Genomic DNA, 20679 nt, shown 5'->3' with positions numbered 1-20679 from the left:
TCATTTAAGTCAATAATATGAGCCCAGTACCCATGCATTATTTCCACGTTCTTTACGATAGAGGAGTTCCTTTGAAAAGAGATATAGTAAATACAACACATTCATCAAAAAATCAGTTTGTAATTGCTATAGCACACGCAACAATGTATGTAATCCCAGTGGTATTTGTATGTACTGTAGAATAGGATACATTGGATGTGTTTCTAAAGTGGTTGATTCCTTATACGACTTGAAGGTAATATTGTCTTCTTTAATAGCAATGCATCCCTACACTTTACTGTACATTTATATCTCATGTGGTACAATACAGCAATTACATGTTTCAATGTGCTCCAAACTCTTCTCAACCTGTGACTTATCTTCATTGTATTTCATACATTAATGCTTCTCTAGATAAACCACTTTTTCATAACGTCTCACACACACACACACACACACACACACACACACACACACACACACACACACACACACACACACACACACACACACACACACACACACACACACACACACACACACACACACACACACACACACACACACACACACACAAATGATTCCCATAATTGCCTCCTTAATCATATTCATGTTTTATTATTCTTCAAATAAGGAACTATAACTGAATACCCAGCCTGTAATGAATCCGTAGCACAGTGCATTGATAATGTAATTCAGGATAGAAAATATCAATATTTATTCATCACCGTAATTACACTATGAGGAGCATTTAGTGCCCAAAAAATGGTGTAGTTGATTGATGCACTACATTGAGCTTCTATCTCCAGAAATGTAATGTAGCACTCCATTTCCATTCTTAATTGGATCAACATACACTGCATGCACAATTATTAGGCAAATTGTATTCCTCAGGATTAATTGTATTGTTGAACAACACAATGCTTTCAGTCAATCCAAAATGCTATTGAACCTCAAACCTGAATGTTTAACAAAGGAAAAGTGAGTGTTGTCTTTCTCAGGGGAATATACAGTGCCTTGCGAAAGTATTCGGACCCCTTGAACTTTGCGACCTTTTGCCACATTTCAGGCTTCAAACATAAAGATATAAAACTGTATTTTTTTGTGAAGAATCAACAACAAGTGGGACACAATCATGAAGTGGAACGGCATTTATTGGATATTTCAAACTTTTTTAACAAATCAAAAACTGAAAAATTGGGCGTGCAAAATTATTCAGCCCCTTTACTTTCAGTGCAGCAAACTCTCTCCAGAAGTTCAGTGAGGATCTCTGAATGATCCAATGTTGACCTAAATGACTAATGATGATAAATACAATCCACCTGTGTGTAATCAAGTCTCTGTATAAATGCACCTGCACTGTGATAGTCTCAGAGGTCCGTTAAAAGCGCAGAGAGCATCATGAAGAACAAGGAACACACCAGGCAGGTCCGAGATACTGTTGTGAAGAAGTTTAAAGCCGGATTTGGAAACAAAAAGATTTCCCAAGCTTTAAACATCCCAAGGAGCACTGTGCAAGCGATAATATTGAAATGGAAGGAGTATCAGACCACTGCAAATCTACCAAGACCTGGCCGTCCCTCTAAACTTTCAGCTCATACAAGGAGAAGACTGATCAGAGATGCAGCCAAGAGGCCCATGATCACTCTGGATGAACTGCAGAGATCTACAGCTGAGGTGGGAGACTCTGTCCATAGGACAACAATCAGTCGTATATTGCACAAATCTGGCCTTTATGGAAGAGTGGCAAGAAGAAAGCCATTTCTTAAAGATATCCATAAAAAGTGTTGTTTAAAGTTTGCCACAAGCCACCTGGGGACACACCAAACACACCAAACATGTGGAAGAAGGTGCTCTGGTCAGATGAAACCAAAATTGAACTTTTTGACAACAATGCAAAACGTTATGTTTGGCGTAAAAGCAACACAGCTCATCACCCTGAACACACCAACCCCACTGTCAAACATGGTGGTGGCAGCATCATGGTTTGGGCCTGCTTTTCTTCAGCAGGGACAGGGAAGATGGTTAAAATTGATGGGAAGATGGATGGAGCCAAATACAGGACCATTCTGGAAGAAAACCTGATGGAGTCTGCAAAAGACCTGAGACTGGGATGGAGATTTGTCTTCCAACAAGACAATGATCCAAAACATAAAGCAAAATCTACAATGGAATGGTTCAAAAATAAACATATCCAGGTGTTAGAATGGCTAAGTCAAAGTCCAGACCTGAATCCAATCGAGAATCTGTGGAAAGAACTGAAAACTGCTGTTCACAAATGCTCTCCATCCAACCTCACTGAGCTCGAGCTGTTTTGCAAGGAGGAATGGGAAAAAAATTCAGTCCCTCGATGTGCACAACTGATAGAGACATACCCCAAGCGACTTACGGCTGTAATCGCAGCAAAAGGTGGCGCTACAAAGTATTAACTTCAGGGGGCTGAATAATTTTGCACGCCCAATTTTTCAGTTTTTGATTTGTTAAAAAAGTTTGAAATATCCAATAAATGTCGTTCCACTTCATGATTGTGTCCCACTTGTTGTTGATTCTTCACAAAAAAATACAGTTTTATATCTTTATGTTTGAAGCCTGAAATGTGGCAAAAGGTCGCAAAGTTCAAGGGGGCCAAATACTTTCGCAAGGCACAGTATACAGTTGAAGTCAGAAGTTTACATACACTTAGGATGGAGTCATTAAAACTCGTTTTTCAACCACTACAAATTTCCTGTTAACAAACTATAGTTTTGTCAAGTCGGTTAGAACATCTACTTTGTGCATGACACAAGTCTTTTTTTTTTTGGAGTGGCCATCACGAAGTTCTGACCTCAATCCTATAGAAAATATGTGGGCAGAACTGAAAAAGCATGTGCGAGCAAGGAGGCCTACAAACCTGATTCAATTACACCAGCTCTGTCAGGAGGAATGGGCCAAAATTCACCCAACTTATTGTGGGAAGCTTGTGGAAGGCTACCCAAAACGTTTGACCCAAGTTAAAAAAATTAAAGGCAATGCTACCAAATACTAATTGAGTGTATGTAAACGTCTGACCCACTGGGAATGTGTTGATAGAAATAAAATATTAAATAAATCATTCTCTCTACTATTATTCTGACGTTTCACATTCTTAAAATAAAGTGGTGATCCTAACTGACCTAAGACAGGGGATTTTTACTAGGATTAAATGTCAGGAATTGTGAAAAACTGAGTTTAAATGTATTTGGCTATGGTGTATGTAAACTTCCGACTTCAACTGTAAGTGTGCACAATTATTAGGCAACTATTAGTGTGCAGAATTATTAGGAAACAACATGACAAATATAATTTATCCCAACTTACTTTGTTATTCTCAATGTTTTGTGTAAGTGTAACAATTAAGTTACACAAAATGACAATTAAATAACATTTTTGGCCTTTCAAAAATATTCAGTGACCAATACAGCCCTCTTCTTCTCAAATACTGCCATGAGCCTTCCATCCATGGAGTCTGTCAGTTTCTTGATCTGTTCACTATCAACTTTCGCTGAAGCAGCAACCACAGCCTCCCAAATGCTGTTCAAAGAGGTGTATTGTCTTTCTGCACTGCAAATCCTTTGAGAAGGGCCCACAAGTTCTCAATAGGATTTAAGTCACGTGAGGAAGAGGGCCAGGTCATTATTCTGGCATTTTTGAGGCCCTTGCTGGCTAGCCAAGCAGTGGAGTGCTTGGATACACGTGATGGAGCATTGTCCTGCATAAAGATCATGGCCTTCTTGAATGCTGAGGACTCCTTCCTGTACCACTGCTTGAAGAATGTATCTTCCAGTTTCAGTCCATCTTCAACCTGAAAGGTCCAACTACCTCATCCTTAATGATAGCAGCCCATACCAGTACCCCACCTCTACCTTGCTGGCACCTGAATCGAGGTGGTGCCGTGTCCATGACTGATCCAGGCACGGGCCCATCCATCTGGTCCATGAAGAGTCACTCTCATTTCATCTGTCCATAAAACCTTAGAAAAATCGGTCTTCAGCTATTTCTTTGCCCAATCTTGATGCTTCAACTTGTGAATCTTATTGAGTGGTGGTGGTGTTTCAGCCTTCTTGACCTTGGCCATGTCTCTGAGCACTTGACACCTTGTACTTCTGGACTCTCCAGGTAGGTAGCAGCTCTGGAATATGGTGGCACTGGAGGATAATGGGTTCCTGGTAGCTTGATGTTTAATTCTTCTCAAGTCTGGAATATGGTGTCACTGGAGGATAATGGGTTCCTGGTAGCTTGACGTTTAATTCTTCTCAAGTCTGGAATATGGTGGCACTGGAGGATAATGGGTTCCTGGTCGCTTGACATTTTAATTCTTCTCAAGTGTGGAATATGGTGGCACTGGAGGATAATGGGTTCCTGGTAGCTTGACGTTTAATTCTTCTCAAGTCTGGAATATGGTGTCACTGGAGGATAATGGGTTCCTGGTAGCTTGACGTTTAATTAGAGAGTTTATTATGTTCAACATAGAGGCCAAGCACAGGAAGCAGCTCTTTCAGTAGTTTAGTCTGGAATTAGGGTTCTTGAAGGTTTAGAGGCCATGATTATTTTCATCATTGTGTCAAGAGATATTACCAAAACACTTCAAGTCTGGAATATGGTGGCACTGGAGGATAATGGGTTCCTGGTCGCAGCTTGACTTTTAATTCTTCTCAAGTGTGGAATATGGTGGCACTGGAGGGTAATGGCTTCCTGGTAGCTTGACGTTTAATTCTTCTCAAGTCTGGAATATGATGTCACTGGAGGATAATGGGTTCCTGGTCGCTTGACTTTTAATTCTTCTCAAGTGTGGAATATGGTGGCACTGGAGGATAATGGGTTCCTGGTAGCTTGACGTTTAATTCTTCTCAAGTCTGGAATATGGTGGCACTGGAGGGTAATGGCTTCCTGGTAGCTTGACGTTTAATTCTTCTCAAGTCTGGAATATGGTGTCACTGGAGGATATAGGGACCTGGTAGCTTGATGTTTAATTCTTCTCAGTATTGGAATATGGTGGCACTGGAGGATAATGGGTTCCTGGTAGCTTGACACTTGACATTTAATTCTTCTCAAGTCTGGATTATGGTGGCACTGGAGGATAATGGGTTCCTGGTAGCTTGACGTTTGATTCTTCTCAAGTCTGGAATATGGTGGCACTGGAGGATAATGGGTTCCTGGTAGCTTGATGTTTAATTCTTCTCAAGTCTGGAATATGGTGGCACTGGAGGAAAATGGGTTCCTGGTAGCTTGATGTTTAATTCTTCTCAAGTCTGGAATATGGTGGCACTGGAGGATAATGGGGACCTGGTAGCTTGATGTTTAATTCTTCTCAGTATTGGAATATGGTGGCACTGGAGGATAATGGGTTCCTGGTAGCTTGCCGTTTAATTATTCTCAAGTCTGGAATATGGTGGCACTGGAGGATAATGGGTTCCTGGTAGCTTGACGTTTAATTCTTCTCAAGTCTGGAATATGGTGGCACTGGAGGATAATGGGTTCCTGGTAGCTTGACGTTTAATTCTTCCCAAGTCTGGAATATGGTGGCACTGGAGGATAATGGGTTCCTGGTAGCTTGACGTTTAATTCTTCTCAAGTCTGGAATATTGTGGCACTGGAGGATAATGGGTTCCTGGTAGCTTGACACTTGACATTTAATTATTCTCAAGTCTGGAATATGGTGGCACTGGAGGATAATGGGTTCCTGGTAGCTTGACGTTTAATTCTTCTCAAGTCTGGAATATGGTGGCACTGGAGGATAATGGGTTCCTGGTAGCTTGACATTTAATTCTTCTCAGTTCTGGAATATGGTGGCCCTGGAGGATAATGGATTCCTGGTAGCTTGATGTTTAATTCTTCTCAGTTATGGAATATGGTGGCACTGGAGGATAATGGGTTCCTGGTAGCTTGATGTTTAATTCTTCTCAAGTCTGGAATATGGTGGCACTGGAGGATAATGGGGACCTGGTAGCTTGATGTTTAATTCTTCTCAGTATTGGAATATGGTGGCACTGGAGGATAATGGGTTCCTGGTAGCTTGCCGTTTAATTATTCTCAAGTCTGGAATATGGTGGCACTGGAGGATAATGGGTACATGGTAGCTTGACGTTTAATTCTTCTCAAGTCTGGAATATGGTGGCACTGGAGGATAATGGGTTCCTGGTAGCTTGACGTTTAATTCTTCCCAAGTCTGGAATATGGTGGCACTGGAGGATAATGGGTTCCTGATAGCTTGACGTTTAATTATTCTCAAGTCTGGAATATGGTGGCACTGGAGGATAATGGGTTCCTGGTAGCTTGACGTTTAATTCTTCTCAAGTCTGGAATATGGTGGCACTGGAGGATAATGGGTTCCTGGTAGCTTGACATTTAATTCTTCTCTGTTCTGGAATATGGTGGCACTGGAGGATAATGGGTTCCTGGTAGCTTGATGTTTAATTCTTCTCAGTATTGGAATATGGTGGCACTGGAGGATAATGGGTTCCTGGTAGCTTGTTGTTTAATTCTTCTCATGTCTGGAATATGGTGGCACTGGAGGATAATGGGTTCCTGGTAGCTTGATGTTTAATTCTTCTCAGTATTGGAATATGGTGGCACTGGAGGATAATGGGTTCCTGGTAGCTTGTTGTTTAATTCTTCTCATGTCTGGAATATGGTGGCACTGGAGGATAATGGGTTCCTGGTAGCTTGACGTTTAATTCTTCTCAAGTCTGGAATATGGTGGCACTGGAGGATAATGGGTTCCTGGTAGCTTGACGTTTAATTCTTCTCTGTTCTGGAATATGGTGGCACTGGAGGATAATGGGTTCCTGGTAGCTTGATGTTTAATTCTTCTCAGTATTGGAATATGGTGGCACTGGAGGATAATGGGTTCCTGGTAGCTTGTTGTTTAATTCTTCTCATGTCTGGAATATGGTGGCACTGGAGGATAATGGGTTCCTAGTAGCTTGATGTTTAATTCTTCTCAGTTATGGAATATGGTGGCACTGGAGGATAATGGGTTCCTAGTAGCTTGATGTTTAATTCTTCTCAGTTATGGAATATGGTGGCACTGGAGGATAATGGGTTCCTGGTAGCTTGATGTTTAATTCTTCTCAGTTATGGAATATGGTGGCACTGGAGGATAATGGGTTCCCGGTAGCTTGATGTTTAATTGTTCTCAAGTCTTTTGCAGTTCATTTGTGCCTTTTCTTCTCCATGCGTTTTTTGCGCCCCAGTTGACTGTTCACAACAAAACGTTTGTCTGGTGTTCACGCCTCAATAGTTTAGCTATTTCAAGAGTGTTGCATCCGTCTGAAAGGCGTTTCACAATTTGTAACTTTTCAGTGTCAGTTAAATCTCTTTTTTGGCCCATTTTACCTGAGGTAATGAAGCTGCCTAATAATTATGCACACCTTGACATAAGGTGTTATTCACTTTCGCCACACCCTCCCTCATCACACAAATACATATCACCTGAAAATTATTCCATCCAAAAGTCATTCAAGTTTATATGGTTTGGAGTTGGAAAATGTGTATAGATAAGATCAGAATACTCGCCTAATAATTGTGCCCACGGTGCAGAAACAAATTGAAAGCATACATGTTGACTCATTGGGATGCAAGCTTTAGGCACTATACTTTTTTTGGGAGATTGTTAATACATGTACTTTTATATTTTCATTACTGTATCTCTTGGGCACGTGGATTTTCATTGGGTGGTGTTTGATGATTTCAAACCCAAAGGTCACGGGCAGTCCAGTAAGATCAACTTTGATCAGTTGAATCAATGTGTTGTCCCAGGTAAAGCACATATGAGGAAGGAACTTGTCAAACCTTGTTAGAGCTGCTTTCCACAGAGATAATTAGACAGCCAGGACTGAGTCGAGTTTGTTTGCAACGGTGCATGAAGATGCAATTGTGTGATGGCAGGATAAACAAGAGAACAATTTCCTGTCTGAGAGACTCTTAGTTGCTCCCTCTTAGACTGAATACTTCAGCCGCTGTGAGTTATCAAATTAATAAGTGCCTATAACAGTAACAGGAGAGAGAGAGAGAGAGAGAGAGAGAGAGAGAGAGAGAGAGAGAGACCTACTTGTTGTTGAGCACGTCCTGTGCACCAATAACATGTCTTTAGTTCCACATCTGATATGAACATACCCGCAATTAATGATCAAACTAACATGAAATGACCTGTCACTCATTCCATCTCTAGCAGCTGTCCTAATTTAACTGCCTTTGGGAAGCCTGTGATGTGTTTGGGTTACTGGGACAGAGAATAAGTCACATAATCAGGTCTCTGAGTCTGGACAGTCTGCCCTGACCCCCTTCGTTCCATCTGACCAGCCCTGCTAGCCCCCCATCTCCTCTAGTCAGGCTTCCAGGCACGTTGGCCCAAGGAGCTCCAGTCAGAGAGGCCCCATCACAGGCTCTCATCAGGGACAAGATAGCGGCCTGTGTTCTCCTCATAATCAAAGCAACAGATGCCATTAGTCTGTGGTGGGTTGGCACAGTTTGGCCTACCCCTGGGTAATCAATTTGCAATGGCAGATGCTCACAGGGGTACAAATTTCCATGCCTCACAGCAGCTGTTCCCAAATAAATATCAAGGATCGTTCTTTTTCTGTCTCCCCCTCACTTCCAATCTACTTTTATCTCCCTGAACTATGTTACTTGGTATGCCAGCAGTAATCCCAACGCATGTTTGTATCTGTATTGAAAACGTTTGATCATATGCTTTTGTTTCTTTATCTTGTGCAAACAAGTCCGTCTGCAAATCACCTCCTCCTTTTTCTCCCTATTCTCCTGTCTCTTCAGTCCACTCTTCCCCTCTCTCAGGGATACGTGGTGCACCTGAGATCGATATCTCTCTCTGAGCTGCCAGCAGAGGATGGGTGGAGACAGATGTGATAACTTTGGCAGCCGCTCAAAAAAGTTTCCTCCAACATCAACACTGATTAATGGCAATTAAAACATCAGCAGGTCAATGGATGAATGTATGAACCCACCAGTGGAGCAAAGTGGCAAAGCAAAGGCACTCATAAGACAAACTCAAGTCATTCATGTAAAGTCCGGGTTTGTTCAGCAGAACTATGTTAAATGTTACATCAACATCAGCATGCCTACCTGTCTTTACCTCCATGACTCTGCATAACACTGGATTCATCAAGCCCTCCCTGTATAGCGTACAGCCCCAATCTGGCAACCATGATGGTGGGCTATTCTCTGAACCTTACGTCTAGTCCACCTTCAATGACTCTAAATGTCTCGTTATTGTGACGAAAAGGCAATTATTTCCATTGTGCTTGTCACACACCCGAGGAGTTTTGACAGATGGTGGTGTGTCGCCTGGCAGCCGTGTCCATCCATTCTAATGAAGTGGTTGTGTTGGTGTGGTACCTGCACAGCGGGGAGCAGGCCGCAAGGAAAGGGATGGGGGAGTGGTGGGTCAGGGACTGGGGAGGAGTGGTCAGGAGAACAGCGCCACCAAACAGGAGGTGCCAATCCTGGCATTCCAGCTGGTACACTGGCTGTGGTGAGACCTGCTGTACACAAACCACCGAGAGTAGAATTACTGAAGGTCTGGCTAGGATGGGACGTCTGCTCAACTTTTCTGGTGAAACATTCGTTAACATTGTTAAACATGATTGGAACACCTCCGATATCCTTTGAGTGCAGAGTGAGAGAGGGACCATGACAAACAGACAAGGTCGTTGCATGATCCCTGCCCGTTTCTGCTCACTGCAGAAACTCTGGTGTCAGGGGGCCAACCAAGGAGTGGGCAAATTTGTGTTGTCCTTGACTCATTGACTCCAGGAGTCAAGACCTGTGGGAATTGAGACACACAACACAGGCTAAAAGTGGCTGAGAGAAAGGAACACACTCAGCTCTTGTTACTGTCACAGAGCAGCAAATACTGGTGCAAGTTCTTCACCTAGTTCCTTTCTCTCTTTCTCTTCTTCTCTCGTCTCTCACACTCTTTAAATTAGTGATCTGTTAAAGTGTGATTAAATGGAGATTAAATGGCCTTCTGTTGCTGATAGAGGGCCTTACTACCAATCTCTCTCTCTCTCTCTCTCTCTCTCTCTCTCTCTCTCTCTCTCTCTCTCTCTCTCTCTCTCTCTCAAGCTCTAACCTTTGTGAGTAGGAAAATATAGAAGGTAGTGCTGAAAGGTTTGCTCATTGAGCTGTCTGGACTGTTTTGCCTTATCTCTGTGTGAATTGCACTCTGAGGAAATTGGAATGGTGTCCCTGGTCTCATCGGGCGTGTCTTCCCTTCCTCACCAGACTCAGTGTTGTAGCTAGTGGAGTCACACAGACCCATTACTGCTGTCTCAGTGGGCGCTGTGGACTAACTGTCAAAGCACTCTCACACCTGGGGCTTCTCTCTTGCTGCCGCCTCACACGACACTAGTAGAGGTTTACTGCTGTTTGGTGGTTACTGAAGTCATTGACACAAGAAATATTTGCTGTGTTTTTTGGGGTAAAATACATTAAACACATTTGTAGCAGAACCCTGATCTGTTTCCTTGAGTCTATTTATATCATTGTGTTAAGATGACATTGATGTAGTCATTCATGACAATATGTTGCATCTCATTCTCTGGTGGTTACAGTATATTTCCACTCTTCATCTCAGACTGAAATACGCTGATAGGAGATCAGAAATAGAGGGGTGTTGCGTAACAACCACGTGGGGAAAAGAGTAGCTCTTAGCCCCGGGGTCAAGGTCGATGTGGCCCTGCTTCCAGAGATGTGGGGCTTGTATGGGATGGTTTCCCAGTGATAAGGAGGACCAAACACATAAATGAATTTGGCTTCCCAGCTGATTTCCTCTGGGGAAACTTCCGTCCCCCACGCCAAAAAGCAGCATCCACGGCACTGTAAACCTACCATGTAATCTTTCTAATCTCTCTCTCTCTCTCTCTCTCTCTCTCTCTCTCTCTCTCTCTCTCTCTCTCTCTCTCTCTCTCTCGATCCCCCTCTCTCACCTTCCTCCTCCTCCCTTTCATCCCACGGTGTCTCCACTCTCCTGCATTTTTATTAGCTCATTTTCAGTCTCCAAATGAACGGGTGAAGAGCAGTACAGAGAAAATAGAGTTGATCCTACAACGCAAACAATGAGATTGCCCTCCCTCTCTCCTTCCTTCTCCTCTATCTGGGAGTGGAGAGGAGATTAATGAGACTCAAGCACTTCCTAATTAGACAGCCATTTGTTTCCGAGCGCTCCCCAGTAGGGTTGTGAAGTAGTGCCTCGCTCCTCAATGGGACCCTGCAGTGCTATGCCTTGGGGTTGGGTAATTCACTACTTATAAAGAGCCAAGCCTACCGCTGGGGCCCTGTACCCCACACAGGACAGGGAGAGGAGCTGGAAGGGAGACAGAGGTGGAGTTTAGGCTGCTCGCTAGCTTGCCTTATCAGCAGACTGGTGTCAGTCAGAGTGAGGTGGTGAGGCGCTAGCTAAAGCTGCTGCAGAGTCATTGACAGAGGTTGAGTTGGACTGGCCTCCATCCATGTCCTTCAACCTCTACTTAATGTATACTGCAGTGACAATTACATTAGGGGTGGTGGACAACAATACATGGCTGTTTGATGATGATGCTAGAGGGTTTTAAGCAGAGGAGGCTGCTTAAAACCACGGTGTTGTATACGTATAAAGCCACAAAACCTTCCTACTGCATAGGAAACTTCACCGGGCTCAATAAAGCGTGTTTGGCACTGAACACATCGTTTGAGAGAGAGAGAGTTAACTTTGTGGAGTGGAACCTCCACTGTGCTGTACGTAATCACAGTAGATTAATGTGGTAATTTCTCCCGAGGTGTCACAGGCCACATATGGCCTTGTGAGGAAAATCAATAACAAAAATGATCAGGAGTCAACCATCTGGAATGTGTTTGATAGTGAAATCCATAGGAGCGTATGAGGATGAGTCGACTACAGGCTCATTGACTGCAGGGCAGAAAACAATAAATGTATCAACCAGTGCTGATGGATCATGCTGCCTATAGAGAGAAAGGGAACTTGGAATGTGTTCTCGATGACACGGCTAACTGCATTTCCCTCTTTGCGGAAGGGATTTGAGATTTTAAAACCAGTGTTGGGATGGGAAATATGGACATTTATGGATAAACAGTTGTTAATTGAAGATTGATAATTCAGGGCTGCTGTTCATCATGTCGCAATACATTTTGTTCATCTCGACTAGTCTGCCACAATTGTGAATAGTAAGGTTGTGGTGAATCCATATTCCAAGAGGAAATTAATAATTGATAACGTTTATTATTTTCTAAGTTGTCTCTTTTCTTTATCAGACCAGATTGATTGACATGTTGAGAAGTGGGACATTCATCCACTGGTAGGGAGCATTCAGATGCCATTGGTTCCACTTTGATCTCTTTGACTTAGTGTTACCAAGACAATCATTAGCCCTGTAAATAGGATGCCAAATTCATTATATTAGTAATACACTTTTACCATAGGCAATGGTTGGCCCCAGGTAGTATCAGGATAATGGAATTACATCTTCCGATTACTGCTACAGCAGATAGGCTGCTATGGTGTGTGTTGACCTCCACTGTGGTGTCTGGGCTGTGATGAGAAATGAGGAGGAACAGAAAGCAGTAACCAAGTGTTGCCAACTTTATTACTATGCCCTGTTGGCATAAGCAATGGCCCTGATTAGATTTAGAGCAGTCCTCCACACAGAGGCCTTTCAATGCCCCATGAATCATTAGCCCATTACAACCCAGGCTACGGTCTGAGGAGGACCCTGTCATTTTAATGCATTTGTTTACTGTGTGATGGATTAGTATTTCATCAAATATTGGTGAAATGTTACAATTTGATCGACTTTAAGATAATTTACTATTCAGTCTGAATAGTAAAATATTTTGTGGATGAAAAATATTTCTCACTACTTGATTGCTACTTCACTGGATGATATTGTAATTAAAAAATTATTTTTTTTTCATTTCACCTTTATTTAACCAGGTAGGCTAGTTGAGAACAAGTTCTCATTTACAACTGCGACCTGGCCAAGATAAAGCATAGCAGTGTGAACAGACAACAACACAGAGTTATACATGGAGTAAACAATAAACAAGTCAATAACACAGTAGAAAAAAAGAAAGAGTCTATATACATTGTGTGCAAAAGGCATGAGGAGGTAGGCGAATAATTACAATTTAGCAGATTAACACTGGAGTGATAAATGATCAGATGGTCATGTGCAGGTAGAGATACTGGTGTGCAAAAGAGCAGAAAAGTAAATAAATAAAAACAGTATGGGGATGAGGTAGGTAAATTGGGTGGGCTATTTACCGATGGACTATGTATAGCTGCAGCGATCGGTTAGCTGCACAGATAGCAAAGTTGGTGAGGGAGATAAAAGTCTCCAACTTCAACGATTTTTGCAATTCGTTCCAGTCACAGGCAGCAGAGAACTGGAAGGAAAGGCGGCCAAATGAGGTGTTGGCTTTAGGGATGATCAGTGAGATACACCTGCTGGAGAGCGTGCTACGGGTGGGTGTTGCCATCGTGACCAGTGAACTGAGATAAGGCGGAGCCTTACCTAGCATGGACTTGTAGATGACCTGGAGCCAGTGGGTCTGGCGACGAATATGTAGCGAGGGCCAGCCGACTAGAGCATACAGGTCGCAGTGGTGGGTGGTATAAGGTGCTTTAGTAACAAAACGGATGGCACTGTGATAAACTGCATCCAGTTTGTTGAGTAGAGTATTGGAAGCTATTTTGTAGATGACATCACCAAAGTCGAGGATCGGTAGGATAGTCAGTTTTACTATGGTAATTTTGGCGGCGTGAGGGAAGGAGGCTTTGTTGCGAAATAGAAAGCCGACTCTAGATTTGATTTTGGATTGGAGATGTTTGATATGAGTCTGGAAGGAGAGTTTACAGTCTAGCCAGACACCTAGGTACTTATAGATATCCACATATTCTAGGTCGGAACCATCCAGGGTGGTGATGCTAGTCGGGCGTGCGGGTGCAGGCAGCGAACGTTTGAAAAGCATGCATTTGGTTTTACTAGCGTTTAAGAGCAGTTGGAGGCCACGGAAGGAGTGTTGTATGGCATTGAAGCTCGTTTGGAGGTTAGATAGCACAGTGTCCAAGGAAGGGCCAGAAGTATACAGAATGGTGTCGTCTGCGTAGAGGTGGATCAGGGAATCGCCCTGATCAGCCTAGAGGATATTTTCTACAGCCTACACATACAGACACAAATCTACTGTGTCCTTGCCATTAGAGGAGTTATACAGAATTATATGGCTATTTAATTAAAATGCTCCACTACAAACATAGAGAAAAAAAGATTTATTCTGTAGCGTCCTGTTGTATATATTTGAGGGAAAAGTGCAGATTAAGTTACAGTCCTCACACAGTCATGTGGTTGGCTTGGCTTTTTAACCCTCCTGGATACAATGTTTATGTGTGTGTATTTTTCATTTGCAAACATTTTGACAGCCATTTTCAGCTGCTCATGTAAGCTGGACTCTCGCTATGCCCCCCCCACCACCACAACTGATAGGATCCCAAGCACTATTCTCAAGGTGACTTAGTGTCTGGGAAAATGTATGGAGTGTGAGGTACTGTAATTAATTCAAAGCACGGATGTGCCGAGAATGCCGTTACACAGCCCTTCTGTAAATGGCGCAGGACTCAGCCTGGAGTGTGGAAACGTATTTGCCAGCAGAGTGTGTGTGTGTGTGTGTGTGTGTGTGTGTGTGTGTGTGTGTGTGTGTGTGTGTGTGTGTGTGTGTGTGTGTGTGTGTGTGTGTGTGTGTGTGTGTGTGTGTGTGTGTGTGTGTGTGGGCGTGTGTGTGTGTGGGCGTGTGTGTGTGTGTGTGTGTGTGGGCGTGTGTGGGCGCGCGTTTTTGAGTGTGTTAGTATACATGTTCACAGCTCACTGATCCACATCAGAGATAAGTAACATGACATGAGCATGGTGAGAGGGGGAAGGGAGCGGAGCAAAAGAGTAATACAATGAAATGCATTTTGAAACAGTCTGACTGCCATACGGATTAGAGGTCGACCGATTAATCGGAATGGCTGATTAATTAGGGCCGATTTCAAGATTTCATAACAATCAGTAATCGGCATTTTTGGACATTGCACTCTGTCTACCTGTTATGCGAGTGCTGCAAGAAGCCAAAGTAAGGTGCTAGCTAGCATTAAACTTATCTTATGAAAAACAATCAATCTTAACATAATCACTAGTTAACTACACATGTTTGATGATATTAGTAGTTTATCTAGCTTGTCCTGCGTTGCATATAATCGTTGCGGTGCCTGTTAATTTATCATTGAATCACAGCCTACTTCGCCAAACGGGTGATTTAACAAGCACTTTCACACAAAAAGCACTGTTGTTGCACCAATGTGTGCCTAACCATAAACATCAACGCCTTTCTTAAAATCAATTCACAACTATATATTTTTAAACCTGCATATTTAGTTAATATTGCCTGCTAACATGAATTTATTTTAACTAGGGAAATTGTCTCCTGTGTCTCCTGTGTTCTGTGCAACAGAGTCAGGGTATATGCAGCAGTTCGGCCGCCTGGCTCGTTGCGAACTGTGTGAAGACCATTTCTTCCTAACAAAGACAGCCAACTTCACCAAACGGGGGATGATTTAACAAAAGCGCATTTGCAAAAAAGGCACAATCGTTGCACGAATGTACCTAACCATAAACATCAATGCCTTTCTTAAAATCAATACACAGAAGTATATATTTTTAAATGTTAGCAGGCAAATTGTGTCACTTCTCTTGCTTTCATTGCAGGCAGAGTCAGGGTATATGCAACACTTTGGGCCGCCGAACTAATTGGCGAGAATTTTACATAATAACAGCAATATTTAGACTTATGGATGCCACGCATTATGGATGCCACGCATTATGGATGCCACGCATTATGGATGCCATGCATTATGGATGCCACGCATTTCACTGAAATAATGCATGTTTTGTTTGTTTTCGAAATTATAGTTTCCGGATTTGACCATATTAATGACCTAAGGCTCGTATTTCTGTGTGTTATTATATTATAATTAAGTCTATGATTTGATAGCGCAGTCTGACTGAGCGGTGGTAGGCAGCAGCAGGCTCGTAAGCATTAATTCAAACAGAACTTTCTTGCGTTTGCCAGCAGCTCTTCGTAATGCATCAAGAGTTGCACTGTTTTTGACTTCAAGCCTATCAACTCCCGAGATTAGGCTGGCAATACTAAAGTACCTATTAGAACATCCAATAGTCAAAGGTATATGAAATACAAATGGTATAGAGATAAATAGTCCTATAATAACTACAACCTCAAACTTCTTACCTGGGAATATTGAAGACTCATGTTAAAAGGAACCACCAGCTTTCATATGTTCTCTGAACAAGGAACTTAAACGTTAGCTTTTTACATGGCACATATTGTACTTTTACTTTTTTTCTCCAACACTTTGTTTTTGCATTATTTAAACCAAATTGAACATGTTTCATTATTTATTTGAATTGTATATTAAGTTAAATTAAAATTGTTCATTGTTCATTCAGTATTGTTGTAATTGTCATTATTACAAATATATATATAAAAATCGACCGATTAATTGGTATCAGCTTTTTTTGGTCCTCCAATAATCGGTATCCGTATCAGCGTTGAAAAATCATATTCGGTCGACCTCTAATACGGATTAATGAGTGAAACTGGTAGTTAATTGATGGCATGCCACTGGAGAATAAATAGCCATGGAGTCACAGGGCCAATAAGTCAACCTGACTTTGCCTTAGGAAATAATATGCAAGTATCATCCTCACCATTATCACCATTATCATCATAATCATCACCATTCTTCTTCTTCTCATTCTTCCCATACTCATGTTGTGTTCTTTCCTGTGTGTCCCTTTGGCTGTTGTCCTCAGTAAGTGGTTCCACTTACGCCCCTGTGGGAGTAGAGGGACCCATCTGCAAGGCCTGGGTAATGAATGATCACAATCAGCCTCCATCAGGACCCTCAATCTGCTACAGGGAAGACTGCATGCCAACACACCACCAGCACCAGCACACCCTGATGGGCTCGCACTAACCCTGGGCCCAGACGTCAGGGCATCTGCCCCTCACAAACCCAGAGTAACGCTCATACCCCGGGGGACCAGCTCAATGTGGACAGCCTGGACTTGGGGCTTGATCATGAGAGGCCACCGGCCGGCTGGTTGGCCCAGAGATGGGGTTATGGGTCAGCAGTACAAGAGAGGCTAATATGTGCTCACTACAGTATGTGTTCAATCCAGACTCCTTTCAACTTGGGCAAGAGATGAGACATGATCAGATGGACCATGATGGACCATCACATTTTCATTTCACTAGGAAGAGTACAATCTGTTTTGGTTAGTATCTGTCTCCTCAAGGGCAACTGTCTAATAGATGTCATAAAATCTTCAGTGTCAATTTCAAAGTCGATGTGAATCATCAAGTTTTTTTACCACATGCCTCACTAATCTACAGGTGTCCTCTGTATGTTGTGCCACCCATACTCAACAAGACCGGGCTAACACTGGCAGCATCTCAGATCTCATCACCCTGAAAGCCTTTTAATTTCCACTAAAGCCTGGTAATACCCCATAATACCTGATTCCCTTCTGGCCCTGGCCCTGCCATTCAACTGCAACTCAACACTGGCACCTCCTATCAAAGTTTGCCTCTGGGACTGTGAGCCAAGAATCAACAGTTTCAGTATGTGTTGTGGGTGCAACAAGTATCAGTCTCTCACGTGGATGTATGCCTTCTATATTTAAGAAATGTCCATGTTTTGCCCACTTGTCAGAAATGCATTAGCCAGCAGAGCTAAGCGAGAATTTTATATCTGTATATTGTAGATATTTTGTATTGATATTTTCTCCACAGAGCAGTTCCATTCACACATTACTTTAAACCTGAGGTATGATGAACAGGGGCTGATTTGGTGGTTAAAATCATATCCGTTCCCTTTCCCAACATCTTTTCCCCCATTGTAATTCTTGACCTTTAACCCCTTCATCCTCCCTGCACCTCCCCAGCAGTATGTTTCTACTAGAGCCCTGTATAGAGCCAGGTGAAATAGATCCATCCATCAACAGCCAGTTGACATGGTGTCCCCTACACCACCACACTTAGTCATGTAACTCTTTATCCCTTCACTTAGCCTCGCCTGTCATTACCACATGATTTATGTTGCATGACAGATACATTCCATCATGAGAATACAATTTTGATGATAATTGTTGGAGCGAAATAGAAAATAAAGGGTAGGGGTATTCACATGGGATCTAGATTGCTTTCCCCCACTATGATGATATTTATCTTCAAGATGAGACAATATATCAGGAGAAAGTATGAATTATTAAATTCATAGTTACGTTCCAGAGGAAGATATAATCTAAAGTATCTGTGTCTGTTTGGATATTCTCTGATGTGTCATTGCATTTGTATGGAGGTGGTGGTGCAGTGACTACAGTAGTAGTAGTTGTAGTAGTAGGAGCAGTAGCAGTAGCAGTAGTAGTAGCAGTATTAGAAGTAGTAGTAGTAGTTGTAGTAGCAGTAACAGTAGCAGTAGCGGTAGTAGAAGTAGCAGTAGTAGTAGTTGTAGTAGTAGGAGCAGTAGTGGTAGTGGTAGTGGTAGCAGTAGTAGTAGTTGTAGTAGTAGAAGCAGTAGCAGTAGCGTTAGTAGGAGTAGCGGTAGTAGCAGTAGCAGGAGCAGTAGCGGTAGCATTAGTAGCAGTAGTAGTAGTAGCAGTAGTAGTAGTAGAAGCAGTAGTAGTAGCAGTAGTAGTAGTAGCAGTAGCAGTAGTAGTAGTAGCAGTTGCAGTAGTAGCAGTTGTAGCAGCAGGAGTAGTAGTAGTAGTAGCAGTAGTAGTAGCAGTTGTAGCAGCAGTAGCAGTAGTAGTAGTAGCAGTTGTAGCAGCAGTAGCAGTAGTAGTAGTAGCAGTTGTAGTGTAACTGATGTGAAATGGCTAGCTAGTTAGAGGTGGTGCGTGCTAATAGCGTTTCAATCTGTGATGTCTCTTGCTCTGAGACCTTGAAGTAGTTGCTCCCCTTGCTCTGCAAGGACCGTGGCTTTTGTGGAGCGATTGGGTAACGATGCTTTGTGGGTGACTGTTGTTGATGTGTGCAGAGGGTCCCTGGTTCAAGGCGAGGAGAGGGACAGAAGCTATACTGTTACATTGATTTGACCCGGATCACTGGTTGCTGCGTAAAAGGAGGAGGTCAAAAAGGGGGTGAGTGTAACCGATGTGAAATGGCTAGCTAGTTAGCGGTGGTGCACGCTAATAGTGTTACAATTGGTGATGTCACTTGCTCTGAGACCTTGAAGTAGTTGTTTGTGGGTGGGTAAAGATGCATCATGGGTGTCAGTTGTTGATGTGTGCAGACGGTCTCAGGTTCAAACCTAGGTAGGGGTGAGGTGAGGGACAGAAGCAAAACTGTTGCAGTAGTAGTGTGAAGCATGAAAAACTATTATCTTTCCCACCAATCCATGTACCTGTATATGTAGCTAGCTGTCATCAGTGTGGTGGAATAGTTCAATGATTAGTTAGACAAACTTCCAGCAGGGACTGGTTTTGGTCTCCATGGTGACCTGCCCTGTTGGTTAGCTTGGATGTGCTAATGAGGGAGGGCTGCATAGGTCCGAACATGTTGATTAAACATACCACTAACCCTGTCCCAGGGTTAATCAGTCTATTCATCCAGCCATACCTCATGGACCCCTGTCTTCTCAGATCCCTGCTCTGGGCCTGCCTGCATGGGATTACACAATTGGGGCTGACCAACCTGTATGTTTTGTACACTCCAGCCCAGCACACGTAGGGCCAACAGAACCAGAACCATGGAGGAAGCAGCAGTCTGTGTGGCTGGGATAGAATGGGGTGAGGGGTGGTACTAAGGCAGAATCAAACCTATTTGCCACAGGATAAAGGGGTTAAGGTGTGCTGCAACTCTCACAGAATGAAAATCCTGTTTTGAATGCCCTCTAAAGTAATTGTGCATGAAGAACAGATAGATACAGTATATAGACCTCGGGTTTCGCTGACAACAGCTGTACATCAGAAGGGCTTCAGGCATCATCTTTCTTGTGTGATCTGGGCCTGAATGAACAGTAAAATATGTAGCACCATGCTGAGGGAATCAATAGTGAAATTCTATTCATAAAATATTCCCTCAGGTTGGATATAATCTTGTCCTATATTTATGTGGTAATTCTGAGAAATGAATTGTGGGGCATTGACCGACTTTGTTTGCCTACCCCTTGTGAATTTCAACATTTCAAGAAGGAGGGCGAGAGGGAGCACATTTGTCACATTACAAAGCACACAGATAACAGAATTAGTCATTAATTACTGTGTGAAATGAAAAAGATTGTTCTGAGCAGCGAGCATGCTGAAAGAGTGCCTATATTGCTCTGAAAAGGTTCATTTTGGGGAACTTGAAAGGGTTTTATTCAACCGTGATGCGTTTCTCACACTTATTAAGTGCTGAAGGCATTAATCTCTCTTTGTTGAATTAGAAATCACATTTCAATGATATTTGGCCTAGCTGAAAAGCACTCATCGCTCAGTGATATCAGTGAAGGGATCCCAAAAGCTGGAGCATAAGCCCATTAGATGTTCAACTGAAGACCTTCAGAAATATTACCTCAATAGCACATCTTGATTTTCTCTCTTTGTATTGTACTGTATACAGTGCAATCTTTCA

The sequence above is a fragment of the Oncorhynchus masou genome, chromosome 15, assembly GCF_036934945.1.
Source record: "Oncorhynchus masou masou isolate Uvic2021 chromosome 15, UVic_Omas_1.1, whole genome shotgun sequence".
In the NCBI taxonomy this organism is placed as follows: domain Eukaryota; kingdom Metazoa; phylum Chordata; class Actinopteri; order Salmoniformes; family Salmonidae; genus Oncorhynchus; species Oncorhynchus masou.
Note: the sequence above shows the minus strand (reverse complement) of the source record.